We start from the raw sequence: 21,670 nt of genomic DNA on the forward strand, positions 1-21,670 counted from the left end.
TTTTTATCCGGTAAAACTACGAAAAAAATTGTAGTCTTGAAAAGGGACCGTTGTAGACACTATATATGTATACATCGATGCGGTGACTCTCATATCAGTCGGTTTTGTTCCTTTTTGAGGCACTTTCGTTTCAATCGCGCCTCACGATTCACCTATTGATTTTCGAAAAAAAAGTGAAGTAATTTTTTGTGCGTTTTCGTTCTGGGTACAACTTTTGTTGGAAACTTTTTTCGATCGAACGCCTACATTTTGAATTAAACGCATTTGAAATTTTTCGGTGCACTTTTTGCAATGTTCCCGTGGTCGGTGTGCAAAAAAATTATCACCATTCGATTCAGCGTCATCGAATTATCCTACCATCGAGTTCGCAGCACTGGTGCACGACTGCAATATTTTAGACTTTTTGACTGGCCTACAAAGTCTCCCTTTTTCTCCCTATATTACATCAACGAACGAACGAAAAGGGTTCAAATTTCGACGGTGGATTGCTATTTTGTAGCGGAATTCACAGGAAAATAACTCATATCCTGAAATCCCGCGTCCAGCTAATCGCGAGAGCATCTTTTATTTGCGAAATTATTGTAATTCCTAGTTCTCGTCTAGCGACCTCAATGCTGCATGAAAACAGTTTCACGATGGTTCATTTTACCCTCCATTCTTTACGGATTTGCCCAAAGTACCTCAGCTATGCACTTTTTGGCCCGTGAAATGCGATGAATGTGGGAATAGTAACACGTGTGAAAAAACCACACGATTTTTGGAATATGAGTAACTTGTGAATCTGCTCGGTCGCAAAGGTAGGCGTACTGCATGACCTTAACCATAGAACTCGTGTACAACGTGGTCGTTGACGACCCCAGCCGTCTTTCAAAGTGCGCTCTAATGCTACAAATTGACGTTATCGACCGGGGACAACGACCATGATTCAGTTTCACTATCTGACCGTGAGGTTAAGCCGGCGGTAGCATCAGTTGCTTGCTGGTCATGGCGCAAAAAAATTGAGATAAGCAATTGAAAAAAAAATTAAATTTTTCATTCCATTGAAAATATTTAACTTCTTATCATGCAATTTAAGCATCAATAGTCACGTATATTATCTAAAGCGATGTACTTTATGTACTGAAGAAATTTTCTCCGTGAATTCGGACGCTTTGTAAAACATATACGCTACTTTATTTTTTTTACATAAATACGGCGGCTTTGTATAAAACGTATGCTTTTTTTTCAAGCAAAAAATGTACTCAATGATACAACTTGGCCGTCTGCGAGGAACACAAAACGGTGCGTTGTTGCCTTTGCGCTACTGCAGTCAAATGAGTTATACGACTTCTTCCTCAATTTATTATTACTAATGACGTACTATTTTTTAAACAAAACAACTTGGAAATATACGAAAAGCCGCTACAAACACTTTTTTTGTCATGTTGTTATTGACGTTTTCCGTATTTCCGTATTCTGTATTTTTCGCATTTTAATATCCCGAAATAAATATATTTTTTCAACGGGCTATAGTGATAGTGATTTTTTCCTGGTACTCCTGCTAGTCCGATGTATCCTCTTCAAAACTGGGTTCGAAATTTGAAAATCAGCTTTTTACAAAGAAAGTTGTGAGATTTTTTTCGAAAAATGACGTTTTTGCTATTTTTTATCACTTTTTGGCAATTGATTGAATTTTTCACCAACTGAACTTCAACGAAATTGTATTTTCTCGTCGCCGTTCGTTTCCTTACTAAAAAACGAAAAGATTTACGTACTTGCTAGTCCCATTATTGCTTTTATAACGATTTTACGACCGAAAAACGCGAACGATCTCACTTATAAGTCACAAGCTAGAAAAAGAGCTGCACGTGTTCTAGGCTTAATTATAGATTATACAGAAACTCGATTTAGGCCTATCCAAAAACTAGAATACATTTTTTTTGCGAGTCGTGTTAAAATTTTCCGCCACTGGGAAGACAGTAAACGCGATAGAAAAAAGAGATAGCAATTTAGTCATGTAATTTTGTAATTGACGTTCTTACTGTAATAAATTTTATTATAAGTGTAGGAGAAATACACGTAATCATTTAGTTGAATTCGATGCACTTGGAATGACAATTAGTTTTAATATCTTTCTTGATTGAAGGTTAAGAATTAACACACCCGTGAAAGGGGCCGTCCGGAAACTGCGTGATCAGTTTTCAGCTTGTTTTGGCCTCCCCTCATCGACAGCCACATCCCCATACCCCTCCAGCAAAGTAGCGTTAACTTTTCGACAAAAGTTTCATTTTTAAATTTAAATGGCGCGACCAATAAAACAAGATAACAAATGGCGCATTTTTTCAAAGTAACGTTACTACGGTGTAACCCCCCTCCAAATTGGTAACGTAGTTTATGGACAACCTTAAAGCGATTAAAAAATGGTATACTGTATTGAAAATGCGAAAAGTGAGCAATTTTCGACTATTGTAAAGTTTGCGGCACGAGCCTAGGTGAGCGCTGTAATCAGACGAATTAGATATCACCCATCCGCACGTGTGATACATGTTATTTTCACCAACATCTGTGATGGAAAGTTTGACGGCATTGTCAGTGCGTAAAATTCGGGTTAGGTAACGCTCAACGACACAGTGCGTGGAATTGAGTTATTCGAAGGTGCGCATGCGCAAAGGAGAGCCCTAGTGTGCACATGCGCCAACATCGTCACCACCGGACTTAGCTATTTGCTGCCACAAGGCTAACTTTCCTATGCTGCCCCCGAAGTAACTCATCTATAATCTTATTGTGGTCAACCCTAACCGTCAGTTCAGCTTCTGTTGTTAACATGACCAGAGCGTTCAATTAGTTTGACTTACCGTCGATCTTAAACAGTTTTTGACTCGTTGTAATAAGAAAAAGTAGCGTTCTCCGGAACAATTGGTCGCTGCGACGCGTATAAATATTCGGAGAGTAGCATTTACACTTGGGTATATTGTCGAAGGAATCTTATCGACACACATTGCATACAGTTCATACTTTGTGCAGCTTTCAGTAGCAAAGGAACGCAAGTACGCGCAAAGGTGTTGAAATTTGACCTTTAGTGTGTCTTTTAGATCTTTAGGATAGTAGAATTCTAGATTTTGAGAATTTTTTACAATGGTTTCTGGCATCATTGTAAGGGGTTTTGTGATAAAAACAAATTTGCCATTCAATTTTACGTACGCCGTAGCTTGCATTTTGAGTTTAATCCGTTGCCTATCAAGGATTGTGTAAAACACGCCCACACAGCACAAAACGTCCATGGGATATCCCATCTGGGTCTCATAGAGCCCATATATTATATATTCCGGACTATTACGATATCCTAATGATATCCTGCATAAATCCAGGATCGCGCCAATGTCTATGGGATATCCTATTGTTGGATTTGGACATGCAGGACATATATAATACATCTGCTTCATAATCAATATATGTATGTGATATTTTATGTATATTTATATGATTATTTGACGTCCAATCGCTGTATTCACAACATTTTATAATTACAGTCTATGTTAATCATATATTTGTATGTATCGTCATCATTCATTATTGCACATATATGCACACACACACACACACACACATAAGCGCGGGCGCGTGCATTTGCATGTGTGGTAATGTAATGTAACAGTTCGTTTAGACTAATGCATAATATTGTTACTGTTTTTGACCGGTTGTATACATTTTCTTTGTGAATAATATTTAAAAATTCACACGTCCGTTCGGCGCTATGATTGCGGTGATCCCATATGTGATACTTCGCGATGCTATTATAGAATTCGCGCTCTCTTATCGCCACATGGCTGATGACTTTTGTGCGCGTTGCACGTGTTCTCTACTACATCTGGGACACGGAACCGGTGAAAAGCGGTAAGTATGCATTTTGAATATTGAATAAATGTTTAAGACAGTTATAAATTTCAATATCAATAACCTAAGTTCGTAAAATCATTGGTAAAATTGTTATCAAATTTATTTTTACTTTAATTTGAACATAACCTCAAATCGTACACGTGCAGCATGATCGTCATTCGTAATAATTGAACATTTTCTTCCATAGAATTCTTTTCTATAGAGAAGTTGGAAATCTATATTAGCGATATATATTTTATTACATATATTTTACTTATACGTATCGTAATATTATATTTACTCGTGAAAAAAGGGAGAAATATTTTTTTTCGTTTTATATTTCGATGGTTTTAGAAGAGCTAAGGACTTCTTTGTTCTGAGTTTTTTCTTGTTTTTTAAACGAATGCGGTCTATATGATTACGATCATCGCTGTGTCCAGTTCATGTTTATACTGTATTTATGGAAAAAAGAGGAACATTTCTGTTTTATTTTTCTTATCTTAAGTTTTGGGTTTGAAAGGGGTAAAGACCGTTTAATTTCTAAGTTTTTTTCTTTTCTTTTGCTAATGATTAATTTATTTCACGACGATCATCACTGTGTCCAGTCCATGCATACATAGGTATATGAATGTATATTATATACATACGTCAATAAAATGTCACATTTTATTATTTAATTATCCGACTATCACATCCTCTGATTACAGACAACATATTCCCATGAATACCAATGGTACTTTTTCGACAAAATTTACCTAACAGCGAATGAGGTGCACATGGTACGTGATCTGCGAGTGGATTGACTTCTTTAGCCAATGCCTATATTTCTGACATATTGCTCGCGTTATTGTAAGACTGTCTGTGACAGTTTTGAACATCAATAACGTGACGACTGAGGGTACTTATTGCCGGTACACAAGTTACGAGTTCTTTGGCCGTATGGCCGGAGTTTACTGACGTAACGAATAATAAATGTCGACCAATTTATGTCGACGATGTCGACGATTGTTGAAAAATACTTTTCTGCTTTCATTTCTTCAAGTATCTCGTCTCGGACCTGCTTTGCCATTATCTGAATAAGCTTTGCACAAATTGTCGAAGAAAGGTAAGAGGTAGAGCCACTCTCCTTATTTCCGTACAATCGAATATACTCTGCAACGAATGGATCAAATCCAGCGATTAATTTTAAACACATCGGATAGTTTCTGTTATGCTTGGAATGAAACTTCTCGCTTGAATCTCGAAACGCTAATCCACGGACCGTTAATGGTTTTATTACAGCGACCACGCGCCTCGATATATTTGACCAATAATCAATTGCTTTTTCATCTGAAATTGCTAGAGCTTTATCAACTCTAGCTTTGCTCTTACTTCTGCTTATATGATCGGTATTTGCCGACTTATTCTCGTAAGAATTCTCATGTTCCTTGAGGCGTTGGTGATCATTTTTCCAATCGGCATAATCTTTAGATAGTGAAGAAATTTTTTGGAAAAGTTTTCAAGGAACGTAGAAGATAACTAGTTTGATTCTCGAATACACTAACGATGGTCGTGGTTGCGTTTCTTTGCTTGGAAGTAAATGCTTGGAAGCTTGCAGTAAATGCTTCTTGTTAGAGGTAACTAGTTTGATCGGCATAGGTGCGCTTGATCAGGGAAAAATTGGAATCCATATTTTGTTCAATGCTGCGTTCTAATAAAATATCGCAGGTGACGTAATTTGGAACGGTATTTTGTGAAGGATTCAAACTGCGTATGATATTTGCTTCGAGTGTAGAATGTTCCGAATGTGAACTCAATAAATCTTCATACGCGTCTTCCAAAGTTAGTGGAGTTGAATCTTTGAATGTGAACTCTGGAATCTGGATTGGTAGCTGTGCCGTGAACAGTACATAATAATATGTGTTTAAGTATAAAGTTAAAGAGGTGCAGAGCCTTTGGCAGTCTTCCTTTTTCCATAACTTACACTGGCCAACAAAAAAAACACACTTTTTTTTAGCGTGCTTAGCAAATGCTCTATTTCTTAACCTGGGCGTGAGATTAATGAATATATGTGTGTAAAAAAAATACCTTTTTTCTTATCGAGTTATCTCTTCTGAGGAAAATTTATTTATTTAAAGAAATAAGATGCGTGAAAATTTGTAGACATTTCAGTGTTAAAAAATTATTCTCATGACTATTTGATACGTTTTGCTTTTCTTTTATGGAAGTGTGATAGATTATCTCGTTTTGACGTCCAACACAAATCTATAAACATTTTCGATGGCCAGTTCGAATAAACAGTCTATGTGCTCTTAATATTGTTTAAAATGTATACAGTTGTGAGGGTATATCGTCTATTTAGCCATATTAATCGTTAGCTTGTTAATAAGGGTAGTTATAATACTTATACGCCATAAACAGAGCTATAAACGCATCAATAATAATGTCAAATATATACTTTGTCGTATATTTAGATATTTCGATGTAATGAAATATTTTTAACATTTTTCCGATAATATTTAAGCATGTAAGTGACAAAAAATTGCGATTTAATTAACGGCAAGCAGCCCTGTTGACTAGTATAATCTGACAATGAGTAGCTGAGAAAATTCCACTTTCTGTTTGATCTTGTTGATCGGGTAACTAAGACATTGAGTTTTAATTGAGTCACTTAACAAGTTTGAGGTAAAAGAACTGTAGCTTTTCCTTCAAGTCACCTACTATGTTTTATAATTGGGCAAATTTCAGTGTATTAGAATGTGAAAAGTACGGATATTTGCCATCTATGATAGGAATTTTAGGATCGGATTGTATATTAAGTAATTATATATATATATATTAAAATTGAAATCATTTCGTTGTCGTATCCAAGCAGGCTCGGCGACTTATGAATTTTTCAGGTATCGAGTTGGGGGGGGGGGGGGAGGTGGAGTCAATTTTTAACAGTAGCCATATGTATTACACATATTTTAAATTTATTTTAAATAAATATAAATTATACATAAATAAATTATTTATTTACATTCAATATCTCTCTGTATGAATTTATGATAGTCGATTAATTGGTATACAGGGTACAGGTACACGCAAGCGAAACTAATAGGGTTAGGAGATATAGTATCGTTAATCGGTATGGTAGATTTCTGTTTTCTCCGATTTTTCCAACTATAGCATTAATGCGGAAAAAAATTCCCTCAAATTCCCAGGTATGGAATTCCATACTTGAGAAATTTCAGGTACGGTTCAGTCCATACCATCCAGACGAAAGTCGCCGGGCCTGTCTCCAAGGACTGAAGTCCCCATATCTTACACGCGGAAAGAGGCTCAACAGTCCCGTTCTATACGCAATTCTGAAGAAAAACACTCCAATGCATTTTCATTTGATACGGAAATAGAGAAGTGGTATAGATTTTGCAAAATTGCAATTGTAATTCGTAGAATTCATGCAATTTCTTTATTTATGCGTAAAGAGTGGAGCTGTAAGGCCCTTTTTCGCATTTGAAATGCACGGACTTGGATATTCAGAGATGTAGGTATGCGTCAACGTCGAGATCGATCAGGGCATCCCCTTATTCCGCTTGTCAGATGTCGTCATATCGCACGACGAGTGGTTCTGCTCACCGACCGATAGAGTGCGCAAGTGTTAATGTCATGCAGTAGCCATGTAGTATTCCTGCCTTTACCGACTGCGCAAACTCACCCGCTCTCTAGACCTCAATATTGCATGAAAACAGTCTCACGATGGCTCATTTTGCTCCTCATTATTCCCAGAATTGCGCAAAGTACATCAGCTATGCACTTTTTGGCCCCTGAAAAGCGGGAAATATGCGAATAGTATACGTGTCAAAACACCACACATTTTTTTAACAATTTTCGGGGTATGAGTAACTTTCCTGAATTCTACTACAAAAGAAAAATGCACCGTTGCAATTTAAGCCCTTTCAGCACCTTTGTTTATTTAATGTACGAAGAAAAGGGAAGAATATGATCGGTCGCTAAGGGTAGGCGTACAACGTGACCTTAAGTCGCTTGATAAGTAAGAGCTCTGCCATGTACGATATTTTATATTTTTGTTATTTATCAAGACTTTGAGTAAGAGAAAAGCTACTCAACCAAATGCCGTCGCCATAGGTTACAGGCTTGTTAGCCTAGGTGTGAACTCGACACTGATTACAAAGTTTTACCGCGCTATTCGGAAATGGGATACTTTACGCACTCTCCACGATTTGCAAAAGTCGAACTTTTCAAGGGCAGGCATGTGCTGGTAAAAAATGATTAATCAGGGTGAGGCTCGTACATATGTGTTATTATTTTTCTCCCTCTTTTAGACAAATCAGGTCTTCAAATGTTAACGCTCTTTTTGATGAACCAATATTGCGACATATATTTTTTTAATCCCCTAATATTGTTTAAAAATACTGCGCACCGCTGAAATAACGACCATAGGAGGATAGGTAAGGTAAAAATACCTTTTGCGAATATCGGAATGAAATTGTATGGATAAGCAGGTATACATACGTAAATTGATTAAGCGAAAATTAATATTCCCTGACGCTTTACGGACAGCGCGCTATGGGTTTATATTCTCCAATTGCAATTCATTGTCGACGTAACTGGCTAGGGAGAAAAATTAGCTATCGCAGGATAAATTTCCGTATGTGTACTATTAAAATACTACAACTCTCAAAGTACCAGACTTCAAACTATTGGTTTTTGAGCAACAGAAAATTTCAAAAAGAATCAGACCTCAATTTCATTTGGATGTGCGGAAAAAAAGTAATAAAAAAGAACAGCATCATTTTTTTCTCCAGAGTGACATTGCCGATTTAATTGACATTTTAATGTCTTATTGCGAAAGTCAAGAGTTTTTATCGGCACAACGAACAGATTATCAGTTCATTTATCTTCATGATCGAAAAGTATCACAATAAGGAACGAAAATTTGAGCGCAAATAATTTTTTTTATCGTCAATTTGACAAGCCCAAAATCTGTCCATTGTGTCCGTAAAAACTCTTGACTTTTTCAATAACATATTAAATTTTAAAGTAAATCGGTCCCGTCACTTCTGAGAAATTAATTATTTTCTATTTTGTTACAATTTTTTTTTATCTCCGTATCCAATTGAGATTGAGGTCTGATACTTTCAGGATCTTGGTATTTTCATAGTACATCCACAGTACATAGTACATAGTACATAGTACGTCCATAAAATATCATTCAGATATCCGCAAGCAGCGCTGTTATTATTGTTTGTTTTTACCCTACTTTTCTTCCTATAGCTTTTTTAGAACTATTGACGTATATATGACAATGCAAAATATGGTCACATCAATATTTTAATTGTTATTTTAATCAATTTCTTATTGAAATAATACAATTAATCAAGTGAGTTGAAAAAAAAATAAAAATTTCTTGTGACATACGGCTCCATGAAAATGAGTCGTCAAATTTTAAGCGATTACGTAATCGCAATATGTAATTTACTGTAAAGTAGTTATGTTTAGTAATCTGACAAAGGTTAATTAAACAGTACAGAAGGTGCGTCATTACACCATGGTTTTTAGAAAAAACAAGCATCCGAGAAACTTTGGACTTTGACCAATTTATAGGTTTTCAAAACCCGATTACTTCCACTTAGTCCTTTGCTTGTCTAACAGACAAGCCTTGCGAAAATTTCTATTTTGTGACATCAGAATTTTCGTTTCAATTCCTAAACATTAAAATTAACTTGTCCACAGTACTTTTCGAGATTAAAAAAAAAAAAAATATTTGTATTACACAAATATCGTTCGAATATCAACGGCAAACTTCAACTTTTTACAGTGATTTTTGCGAAAAAAGCGGTTCAGAGCGATTTGGTACGATTTTTGTTAGGCTCAAGGCTATTGATACTACCTCGTCTCATGTGTTAGTTCTTGAAATAGTACTCAGCAATAATTTTTATCACGGCAAACCTTGATTTAAACTTTAAAAACGGAAGTTATGAAGTTTTAAAATACAGTCATGATTTACAGTATTTTTTACAATCACGAATACAGTATTTCTTTCGTACTTATAAAATTTCTTTAGTAATTTTATCCCCAAAAATACATCCTGGATCCGCGTCTGTGGTATAATTTTTTCCCCGTGAATCACTTCCGCAAAAGGAATCATCGAACGCATTAAACAATTTCCAACGCATGTGGCAGCGGCAAAAGCTCCACTTTTGTTGTCAGTGCCGCAATAATCATTCGGAACATTTATGTAAATGGTCGACCACGGTGATGAATTCTAAGTGCATGACGCATTTGTCCAACACACTATGCGTATACATAGATATACAAAGTATGGGTGGGTGGAAGGCGAAACAGCGTTGGATACTATTACAGGAGCAATTATTACGTTGAATTATTCCCACCATCTGGAAATTGCAGTGTAAACATTTTGATTAAAACCACGACGGACAGACGTACGCAGATGGTTAAATGCGCCGCGCAAACGCACCGCGACAATTATGAATAAACGACTCGATCGCGGATCGGAGTCTCCACCTCCGATTCAAATGTCGTTCGTCTAAACGACTGCACGCCAATTCCGAATGTCGAAATCGCGTAGGCATGCAATTCCGGTCCGCGTTAAGGTGATGCGGTACTCCTACCCTTACCGACCGAGTAAATTCCCCATTTTTCACGAACGGTAAGTGTTTAAATTTCGACGGTGCATATTTTTTTTCACGATTCTCGGGATATGAGCAACTTTCCTCGATTCCGCTGCAAAGGAGCGATGCATCGTGAAAATTAAAAATCCTTTCCGTACCTTTGTTTCTTTAATATTGTAAGAAAAAGCGTGAGTTTGCTCGGTCGGTAAGGGTATCACTACCGTATGACCTCGATATTAAACGCTGAAATCGACGAGCCGAATCGCTCGTGAAAGCCTTTCGAACATTCCGAACCGGCAAATTAGCGCCTTGCGAGTCTCTAATGAGTGAATAATGCCGACACACGAAAGGCTGTTATTCGTAAATAACTGCTTAATTAGGACAATGAGGGACAGCTGCTGCTGAGAGATGAAAACAGTTTATTTTTCTCCTCGACTTCTGGGTATGTATCGTGATAACGACGAATTGCAGACCCTTCTGCGATCCGTGATGCAGAAGAAAGACGTGCGCGTATTGCGCCGATGGCAAACGGCACAACAAAAGGCCGAGAGATATTGGCCATGAATCTTATTTTCAGTTTATGTATTTTTCCAGCACTTAGCGGTAATTCACGGAGACAGAAATGTTGATTTATCGCTAATCTTGGCAATATCTTAGGTCCTCGTTTGCGTTGACATATTTGTTCAGCGATTTAAACAGATTTCTTTTATACGATACACTTTGCAATTATACTAGATTGACGCTTCGATGAAATTTCATTATTCTCTTAAGATTCAGATTTTTTTAAGATTTCAAGTGATATTTCTTCCTATCGAATTAAAAATCGATCAGCGAGCTATAACTTTCTGCCAATCTATGCCTGTTGAACATTCATTTGTCCAAAAGTGCGTTGAAACATTTCAAACAATTCATGAGAGACAAGAATTTTTCCAGAAAAAATAGACAAAACCACCTAGAGAAAAAAAATCCCACCGAAAATTTATGAAGTGTCAGATTCTTCAGAGTAACCTATACGTAAAAACCCGAGTAAGAGACAATTTTTGAAGAACAGAGACTTTGTGCAAAATCATAAAAACTTTAGACATATTTTTGCAAAAAAAAATTCCCAAACAAATGCTTGAAAGAAATTTAAATCGATCTGAATAATTCTTCACAAAGTTTAGTAAGAAAAAGCTACAGAGACTTGGATACCAAAATGAGTAAATACTACTTAGCAGTAAAGACGACTAAAATACGTACGGTGTAAAAAAATCAAATGAATTTCGTTAAGCTGGTTAATAGAAATTGCACTCTCTGTTAACTTATCGTTAGCTTTGAAACAATATTCAATGATTCGTTCCTTGAATGCGATACATGTGTATATATATTTATGCATAACTAAGACGGTCATGTGCATCGTACACCTCCAAACATCCATCTCGTTAGTATTCAACACAATCAACGTTATGTATTCTGAAATTGCATGGAGTTATGCTAGGCGGAAAGAATGACCAAAAATAATCGATTATTTTTTCCCGATTATTCGAGTATAATCGATTATTTTTCAAACTCGATTAATCAACCGACTCGATTATTTTTCCTCACAATCGGTTTTTGTTTTCTACTCCTATGAACGATGGAATAAAATATCAACTTACGTGATTAACGTATCAATTATTAATATTGCCTTACTCGCTAAGTACCTATTTGATATAATAAGTCAAAGATAGATGAATATTTTCACCTGAAATTGCAAAATACTTTGAATGAAACGGTAAATTATCAAAAAACTCTTCCTCTATTAAGACTGCATACTGAAATTTACCAAATATTGGTTTCAAATGCACCGTTTCAAAAAATACTAAATATTCGATTAATCAATTGAGTTTTACCAATTTAATCCAGTCATGTTCGATTATTCTTTACCTTAGCGGCCATCACTAGTAGATGAAACTCAGACTGTTGGTGAATGAAACCGTGATAAAAAAACAAATTCTGTAACTGTTCGTAACTATATGTAATATAATCGACAATACATGGAAATCATCGTATATCTTAAAGGTAATACACACAGTAATTATGCGCCACGATAATGAGTTACGATTTATTATTCAAAAATATTAAATCGTAAAATCAATTTATAATAGTTAACCAGCATGTTAAATCGAGATGTCAAGTTTTTCGGCCAAATTCCGAGACACGATGTTATTTCGCTCACAATCAGCTGCTGTTTGATTGTGACTACTTGTGATTCCTGGAGGTTAATTGATATTCAAGACACTCCGACCTTGCCATCGAATTATACTTCGCTCTGTCCGACAGGCGTGTTTCGTTAATCGCTATTAATGACTGGCATGTAAACCGATAGTGCTCGTAAAAGAATTTCTCCGTTTACGTTGAGCTGTAATTTTCAGAAGCCGTTTCGACACGAGCCAGTTTTGTTGTTTTGCAGGGCTGAACTAATTTTTTCCCCTATAGCTGTATTTACGAAACTTTAAATTTATTCTAAGGATAATTCTAAGGAAGTTCTAGTTGATTAAAAAAAATGTCAAACGAGAGCATACTTACTATGAATTTAATTTTCTTTTCTGGTGAGAGCTATTCTCAGAAAATTTTGGAAATTCATATCAATTCATGGAACAAATTTCTGACAGTTTCTCAGTTGTTCAGAAAAATCACTGCAAAATTTCAGTAATTTCCACGCGCTGTATTGAGATATCTCAGTCTTGATATAGAAAATTAATTTAGGCCTATTTATAGAAAAACGTAAATATTTTTTGAATCTTTGTGATAAGGTTGCGTTGGAAATATTAATTTTCGGTTAAAACCAGATATTTGCCACTCCATTTTAGAATGATTAATTTCGATCGATTTCAATAATTTTTCCAATTTCTCTGAAAATCCGTTTTTGCAGTTTTCCAATTTGTGATTAGAAAGTGAGATTGTGAAAAATATACTCTCTCTTTCTCTCTCTCTCTCTCTCTCTCGAAAACTTGCTTTAATACTTTGTACAACATGACGGCATTCACTTGTATAATCATTATTATATAATCACGGATTTGCGTACGCTATGCGGGTTGGATACCAACTATATTAATTGATAAGCTACGTTGATGCGACGATCTCGGTTTTGCAAAAAAAAGTAAAAGTGCGTATCTCCTTTTCATACACGACGGTAAAACGGAGTGCTTATTTTATTTGTCATTGTGGTCACGTAGCTTCGAAAATTTTTTTATTGACCGTGGAAGCACGTTTCGTTACTCTCACAACGATTTTTTTAAACATTTTCCAAAATGTGCGTATGCGTATGTATGCAGAAAATGTATCCTGAGTTCCGAGAAACCGGCTTCATCGAGTTCGGTTAAAGCTGGGTGAAAAGTCAAGTATCGGGTGGAGACGATCCCAGAGTACATCCAACAATAAGAGCCTCACCAATTCCAATTACCAGATGGGGAAGTTTTCAACCGTCCAATAATCATTTCGTAATGTGAAATATTTGATGAAGATTTAAAAAAAAATTTCCGAATATCAGTTCACTGGTGGTTATAAAATAGTTGTAGCCCTTTAACTTGATACATCATTTATAGCTCTCAAAATTTTCCGCAAACCTTTCTTGAATTTGGAAACACGACCTTTCATTTTCAATTTAACGTCATATAGTATTCCTACCTTTACCGACCGATACACCGTCGAAATTTGAACCCTTTTCGATCGTTTGTTTATTTAGTATAGGAAAAAAAAGGGTGAATTCGCTCCGTCGGTAAAGATGGGAGTACTAAATGATCTTAATATAATTCGCTGTTGTTTATTTAGGTGTAATGCATTTGGAAACGTTTTTTTTTTATTCAGCCGGCTAGTTTTTCTTGTTTTCAAAAGGTTTTTCCTCCAAGACCCCAGAACTTACGGAATCTGCGGACTGGTGATGCCAAGTTATTCGAATGACGGTTTTAATGGTCACCCTTGTCCTTCACCGCGTATTCAAATATAGAATGTCCACGACGCTGTTTGCCAATAAATCTATAAATAAAACGAGACGTAATGAAGCGCGTGCGGTTGTTTAGAACGAGAAAAATCAGAGGCGCGTTTGACACTATAACAAATCCGACGACGAGCTCAGTTCGACGGTCGATTCTCTGGACACGACAGTACAGCCTAATTGATATTGTGCCAATTGGTAACAAGGGCCGGCAATTTTTGTGGGTGACATTTAAGACCAAAAGAGACCGTAATTTTGATCACGTCTACAAATCCAAAATTGATGTAATTTTTTAGATACTTCTAAAAATTAAAGTGGTGATCGAAAAAATTTAATCGATCATTGTAAATTATAGCTAATTTATTATAAAATCTTTATAATTTATTTGTAGTTGAATTTATCTTTCAAAAATGAATCACTAATGTTACCTACACAGATATGCTGCAAGTATTTCACTGAAACTTTAATATTTGGAATGATATATTAGTTTGAGCTTTAAATTTTAGTTAAATCAGATATCCGCACCAATTCCGTGATTTCTTAAAATAAAACGATAATTGCCTCAAAAAGTACTTATGGTTTTTTGCATGTGTTTCATAGTCATAGGTTCAGAACTCGGTAAAAATATACAGATTAGCGGTAATCACTAGACTACTTTAAATTGGTTTGACGAACAGTGGAGCTCTCGATGAGGCTAGACGCAGAGTTAGTAGTCTTGCAAATCCTAAGTTTATGCTCTTGTAATCGAGTAAACTTGGTTTATCAATCTGTAGCACTTTCGAACCAACTAGATGCAGCGATGAAACCGTCTTAAAATAACTAATTTTAGTCTAAAACAATTCTCTGCATTTCAAAATTATCAATGTCTATCACAAATAGTTTGTACATAAAAATGATTAACAAGTAAATTTGTACACAAATTAGTGATATCCCCCCAAAAAGTACCTCTGGTGCAGAAACCTTTCATCGAGTATATTAAAAATGTGTTTTCATCCGTTATCAAAAAAGATTGAAATCACATAATACCGCCAAGTACATGTCTGTTAATTCACAATAAAAGCATGATTCAAACTTGACCCTTCGCGTCCACATCTCTCTGGAATGACATTGATGCCACACTGGGGTCAGACTGACTCTAAGCTTATCCAATTATAAATGATAATCAAGTACGTATAAAAAATAAAACAACTCATATATTGATGAACATGTAGAAGAAAAATGAAATTAGTAAGTCGTACTCTGCGCGCCTCTTTCAAGGCATGATCCATACATGACACAATAACAATAGAATTTTATTTATTTCTCTAGGTATTTTTCCAAAAAGGCCCACCAAATACTACTTACTAGTTGGATTTTATTCTGGATTTTCATCGATGTATGAGTTATTTCGTTATTTATTTATATTTAATTATCATTTGTAGTTGGATAAGTGTAAGTTCAATCTGACCCCAGTGTGGCAGCACGATGGTTCCAGAGAGATGTCAAGTTTCAATCATGCTTTTATTGTGAATTAACAGACATGTACTTGGTGGTATTATGTGATTTCAATCTTTGTTGATAACGGATGAAAACACATTTTTAATGTACTTGATGAAAGGTTTCTGTACCAGAGGTACTTTTTGGGGGGATATCACTACTTTGTGTACAAATTTACTTGTTAATCATTTTTATGTACAAACCATTTTTGACAGACATTGATAATTTAGAAATGCAGAGAATTGTTTTAGACTAAAATTGGTTATTTTAAGACGGTTTCATCGCTGCATCTTGTTGGTTCGAAAGTGCTACAGATTGTTAAACCAAGTTAACGCGATTACAAGAGCATAATCTTAGGATTTGCAAGACTACTAACTCTGCGTATAGCCTCATCGAGAGCTCCCCTGTTCGTCAAACCAATTTAAAGTATGTAATCTAATAATTATCACTGATTTGTGTATTTTTATTTAGTTTTGAACCTATGACTGTGAAACACATAAGCATCACTTTCTTTCATTATACCATACGAATTGAATCCGTGTCAAAAAAATGACATCAGCACTGTGGCCAGTTAGATTTTTCATATTGTATCAAAGCGGTTCTTTTTTTGAAATTTATAAATTTGTGCTGAGATTCATATTGCTGACTTTACTTGTTCGAAGCTTTATGTGTCTTGAGTTACGGAACATCAATTACAATTAGCAGGATACACTTTGTTTATTCAACTTTATCAGGCAGACAATGCAACGTATCTTGCTTCATATACTTGAAGTTTCTATCAATCAAGCCTATTTGCATTTTATTGAGTTTTTGATTGAAGTTAATCGATCGGAAATCCAAATAAATCTCGTTTCTGAATCAGGCACTATGAAATAAAAAATTTGTCAATCTAACAAGACATTATCCCCGCGGTATTCTAAGGTTAGATTCGACGGTCATGAGTTATGTCATGTTTGTTCAGATTGAGTTTGTTTCACGCTCAGCCGACTATGGCGCTGTAGGTTTCTCTGTGTTGCCAACATAACTGTCCAGTGTAAAAAATTAGCCGTCTCAGATTCATTGTCCCCAAGTGTACGTATCTAATTAAGTTATCATCAAAATCATACCAGAGTTGTCATATTCTGTACATTTAACATATTTTTCTAAACTAATGCCAATGAGGTTAAACACTTCATCAAATCTACAGTGCGAGGAAGCTGTCAAATTTTCCACACTCACGATTAAGAATTAGAATATTTTCATCACCGCTCTCTGAATATATTCATAATTAAGCATCGAGGTTAGGTCGATGCGATGAAACTGCTTTTTGAATGGTATAGAAGATAACCGAGCTGCCGCAGAAGGCCCTACAGCTTTTATTCTATTACCTGTGTCAGCATGGTCTTTGTTCGTTTCGTTCGTATGAGAACTAATAATAATTCGTATTTTGGTACTCTCTAATCTTACCTCTTGTCGCCGTCACATTGCATTTTATTTCCTGACTATTGGAATAAAAATGTATCCCACGAAGTATGCTGTTCTTCGTCGTACAAATTTTCTCACATCAACTCATTAGCAGAATAATTTTTTGACGAGTATCTGACTGGCAATTCTTATTGTATCTCTGTCGGACAAATATGGGTTTGACTGAATTAATGTAATTATTTAATCGATTTATTAAAAAATAATATTATTCGAACGATATTGTTTTTATAAAACTTGAGATAACTATTTCTAAAAAATATTACCGATATATCGATATAGTTTTTCGATGTATTAAAATCGATATTGATATTTAAAAAAAATATCGATTCTTTTTGGCACTTCTGACATCCCTATCACATCATATGTCACGCAGCTAACGGATTGTTTACGATATTTAATACACCGCACTACCGCGTTACGTTAGTATCTAAATGAATCCATTATTTCGTCGAAATTGGTCAATAATTGACAGTATATTTAAATTTTTTTACGATGTTTCGGTTGGTCAGCTCCCAACCCTCTTCAGGCTTAAAATTAATGACTCCTCCTAGCATAGTTGTTTTGTCTCATCGCCATTTTGTGAACAAGTGATTACGTTATTATCGACCGAGCGAGCGATCGACACGCGCTCTCTTGTGCTATCTACGTAATTATGATGTATATATATACAGTTCAAGCGTATGCCGTATATCTATATTTCGGCTGTCCGATCGATCGTATTTATACAGGGCTTGATTGAATGCTTCAAAAATCTATAAACGTATGAAACTTGTAGAATGTTGAATTTCATCGTGAGAGGAGACAATATATATGGTAATATTTTCGCCTGGGAGGTTGGAACGCTTCTCATCGCGGTGAAAGATAATTCAGTCGGGTCAAGGCTGCGCGCGTTCGTGTTTTTAATTTTTAATGAGCTTGACGCGATCCGACTGTTCCAGGGTTTTCATGTAGGATGGCAACCCTGAAAATTGTCACTGAAAATGACGAATCGGTCATTGACATTATCTGCGGGTATATGTCTGTTACATGTACAGTCAAAGCCAATATCTTTGCGAACAGCTGATGCGGGATGTTATTACGTTATCAAAGTGGTGACTATGAAAGACAGTATAATCTTCGTTCCAATTTCAAACAGAGGAAAACGAATCGTGAAAAATAAATTAGAGTCATGAAAAAATTGTGATCGAAACGATTAAAGATACGGGGCATTCCATGTCAAGTCGACGAATGATTTTCTTTAACCATTTTTGACTTGTTTCAGGAGCTTATACAATTTTCCGATCTCAAAAAAGCACTCTTGAATTTTTTCAAATCTTTTCCTAAAACAGTTAATTTTTTATGATCATTCAAATTGCCATTTTTTAAAAATCTTATATAGTTTATCATTCATTCCGATCATTCTGACATCGGCCTATTATGTGGCGATTTTTTTCGATTTTTTTCGCACTTTAAACATTATGAACAAATAAAACACATTTTTCTCAAAATCGCAAACAATTACGGAAAATTCTGTATTCTCGCGTCAAAAGATTTAGAATTGAACAAAGGATTTTCGAGAAATTTTAGATAGGTTTCAATAATCATAAAAAAATTAACGTTTGTAGGAAAAAGTCTGAAAAAATTCAAAAATGCTTTTTTGAGATTGATCGAATAAAAAAATTCTGAGGCGAATCAAAAATGGCGAGGGAAAATTATTGGTCAAGTTGACGTGGAATGGGCTATATGTAAGTTTGTCAAATCAAGAAAAGTTTTTCGAGGTTTATCTTGCTATTGTTCTCCTTTAATGCTAGCATACTTAGTATTTTCGCATCGCTGAATGGGGCAGGAAAAAAAAATACAAAAACGACAAACACCAACTTCGAAAGAAATGAGTTATTATTGAATTTCAGGTCACTACGAGGTGAAATTGTTTAAGTAGTAAAATTTATTGAATGCAAATTGTAAAACTCGATTTACAAACAGCCTTTTGAAAAACTAGTTGGAACAGCTGACCTATTTCACCGTCAAAATGTTTTTGCAAATCAATTCCCAGTCCACGATTGACTGAATATCGAATTGTCCGTTCGTCTAGCTAAACATGAATCGGCTGTACTGTATCATCTGAATCAAAAGTTAGGATAAGAGGATAACCGTTGGAAAAACCTCCAGCAACATTATTTGTGACAATGAAGGTGCTCACAGACGAAATGAAATTCCTACCATGGAATAAAATTGTTTTTAAGCGAATTCGAATATCATAGGAGATATCGGCAAGTTCAGATACGATTTTATAATTAACACGTTCCTAAGAACGAAGAACGTTCTAAAGATTGATTTCCACCAATTTCTAAAGATTTCCAATCCTACTCCTGACTTCCAATTATTCTTGAGCCTTCTAGGCGATTTTCCATAATTTCCAAATTGGATAGTATCACAGCAAATGATAAAAGAAAAAAAAAAAAAATCGGAAATAACCTAGAACGCTGTGAAAACGTTTGGAATCAATAGAAATCACTTGGTAACCTGAAAATCAACGAAAGTACATGATAAGATATAAACCAGTCGAATGATAATGAATTGAAATCATTTGACGTTAACCGCAAGACCCGTAACCATTTCCATGATTACCAAAGCCTGCTGCGCCATTTCTTAATATGATTTTCAATGATTTCAGTCACGGTGCTTGCTTCCTCCTGGTTTCAAAGGACATTCCAGTCATAAATTTCGTTTGATTAATAACTTGATTTCCAACTGTTGCATTTATGACTTACCCGAGCGAACGGCCCCTTGGTTATGATTCATTTCCATCACACGGTAAAAATATTCCTTCACTAATGTTTGCCATTATTGCATATGACGTTGGCAGAGATTTTTTACGCGGTTTTCCCCCTTTCCTTAACCTTTCATTCGGACTTCAACGTCCGTTCGGCCTTAATCAGCACCCGTAACCGCATGTAGGAAAAACACTCGGTCCGATCCACGTCCCGAAAGGTATGCGAGACCAAACGCACGTACAACTTGTTGTCTTGTGCAGGGCGTCTTATCCAGACGATGCGAAACTACTGCCAACTTCTCGAAGACGCGATCGCGTTGCAAGTGTACATTTACGACTTTGGACTTCCGTCAAGGGGTCGATTGGGAGTTAAGGCACGCAGTTCACACTTGGGTGGAAATTTTTCTCCCTCGTGATTAAACTGCTAAGAATTTTTCATATAATTGCTGAATCTCAAGACTAGACATATACATTTTTTCGATCAATTTCACCCAAAATCTGTTCAACATTTTTCTCTATTTTCTCTCTACTTCCGCAGACATTCTGTGTTTGAAAATCATTCGTCATATATCTGATAATAAAGATAAGCCAAAAATTTTTCTTCATCAAAATTTTTTACTTCTGGTTGAACCGTTGATGTTTTTTTTGCACAGAATCACTAATGATGTTGTAACCTGAATGCAAAATAGATAGACTAAGGTCCGATGGACAAGTTAGACACGTATGTGTATGAGAGGTCCTCTCTATATAACCAAACTTTTATGACCGACGCCAATCAGCGTCAGATCGCAATGGGACCCGTAATATGAAGAACTGTAGAAGCCTGTTATTTGCTAATAAATATTATTCTTAGTGTGTAATTTTATTTGGGTTATACGGGTGAGTAACCTCTTAAATATACAACATATAGAGATTACATAACGACCGATGGATATTGATTGTACCTTTTTATTTGGAAATTCTTATTTCCCCCGAATTTATTTTAGATTTCACCTAATATTTTTGTAAAATATGGATAATCGTACCGATAACATTTGAATAAACAGAACGATATCGATATGAGTCAGCCTTCATTTCAATGCAAAACCAGTTGGCACAGCAAAATTGCAGTGATCACATGTCGTGCAGATTAAAATCCAATACAACGACAATTAGCTTGTCTCAACAATCGATTAGCCTAGGAATGAGCGCAGAGTTCGATCCGATAACCAGCATGGTGAGATAAAACCGAGTAGCCATAGGTTGCTAGTCGTCTATTTAAACTGCTGATTAGTTGTCTGGTTGATGTATTGTAATCAATGACGGATCCGGCATAAGACCGACTCGTGATACTTGTCTTATGATGTATGAAAAATAAGGTTGTTATTTAGTTTGGGAGACGATAAAACGCATCGCGTCATAGTCATGTGCTTTGGCGCTGAGAAGATAAGGCAGTCGCATTAATTGCATACGGTATATCATCCGTACAATGTCATCGACACGGCATGCGATGTATTTATACGATATCGCGAAACTTTCATCCAACCAGAAATCACGAGTTTGCGGCGCATT

General features: G+C 35.7%; 1 protein-coding gene across 1 annotated transcript in view; it reads right to left on the reverse strand.

Annotated features, from left to right (window-relative positions):
- LOC124177829 (carotenoid isomerooxygenase) overlaps positions 1-20,415 on the reverse strand; it is a 53,192-nt gene extending 32,777 nt beyond the window's left edge. The window contains exon 1 of the transcript XR_006869675.1: positions 20,118-20,415. The gene's annotated coding sequence lies outside the window, so the exon portion shown is untranslated. The remainder of the gene's footprint in view (positions 1-20,117) is intronic.
- Positions 20,416-21,670: the final 1,255 nt, after the last annotated feature.

The sequence above is a fragment of the Neodiprion fabricii genome, chromosome 3 (genome assembly GCF_021155785.1).
Source record: "Neodiprion fabricii isolate iyNeoFabr1 chromosome 3, iyNeoFabr1.1, whole genome shotgun sequence".
Lineage (NCBI taxonomy): Eukaryota > Metazoa > Arthropoda > Insecta > Hymenoptera > Diprionidae > Neodiprion > Neodiprion fabricii.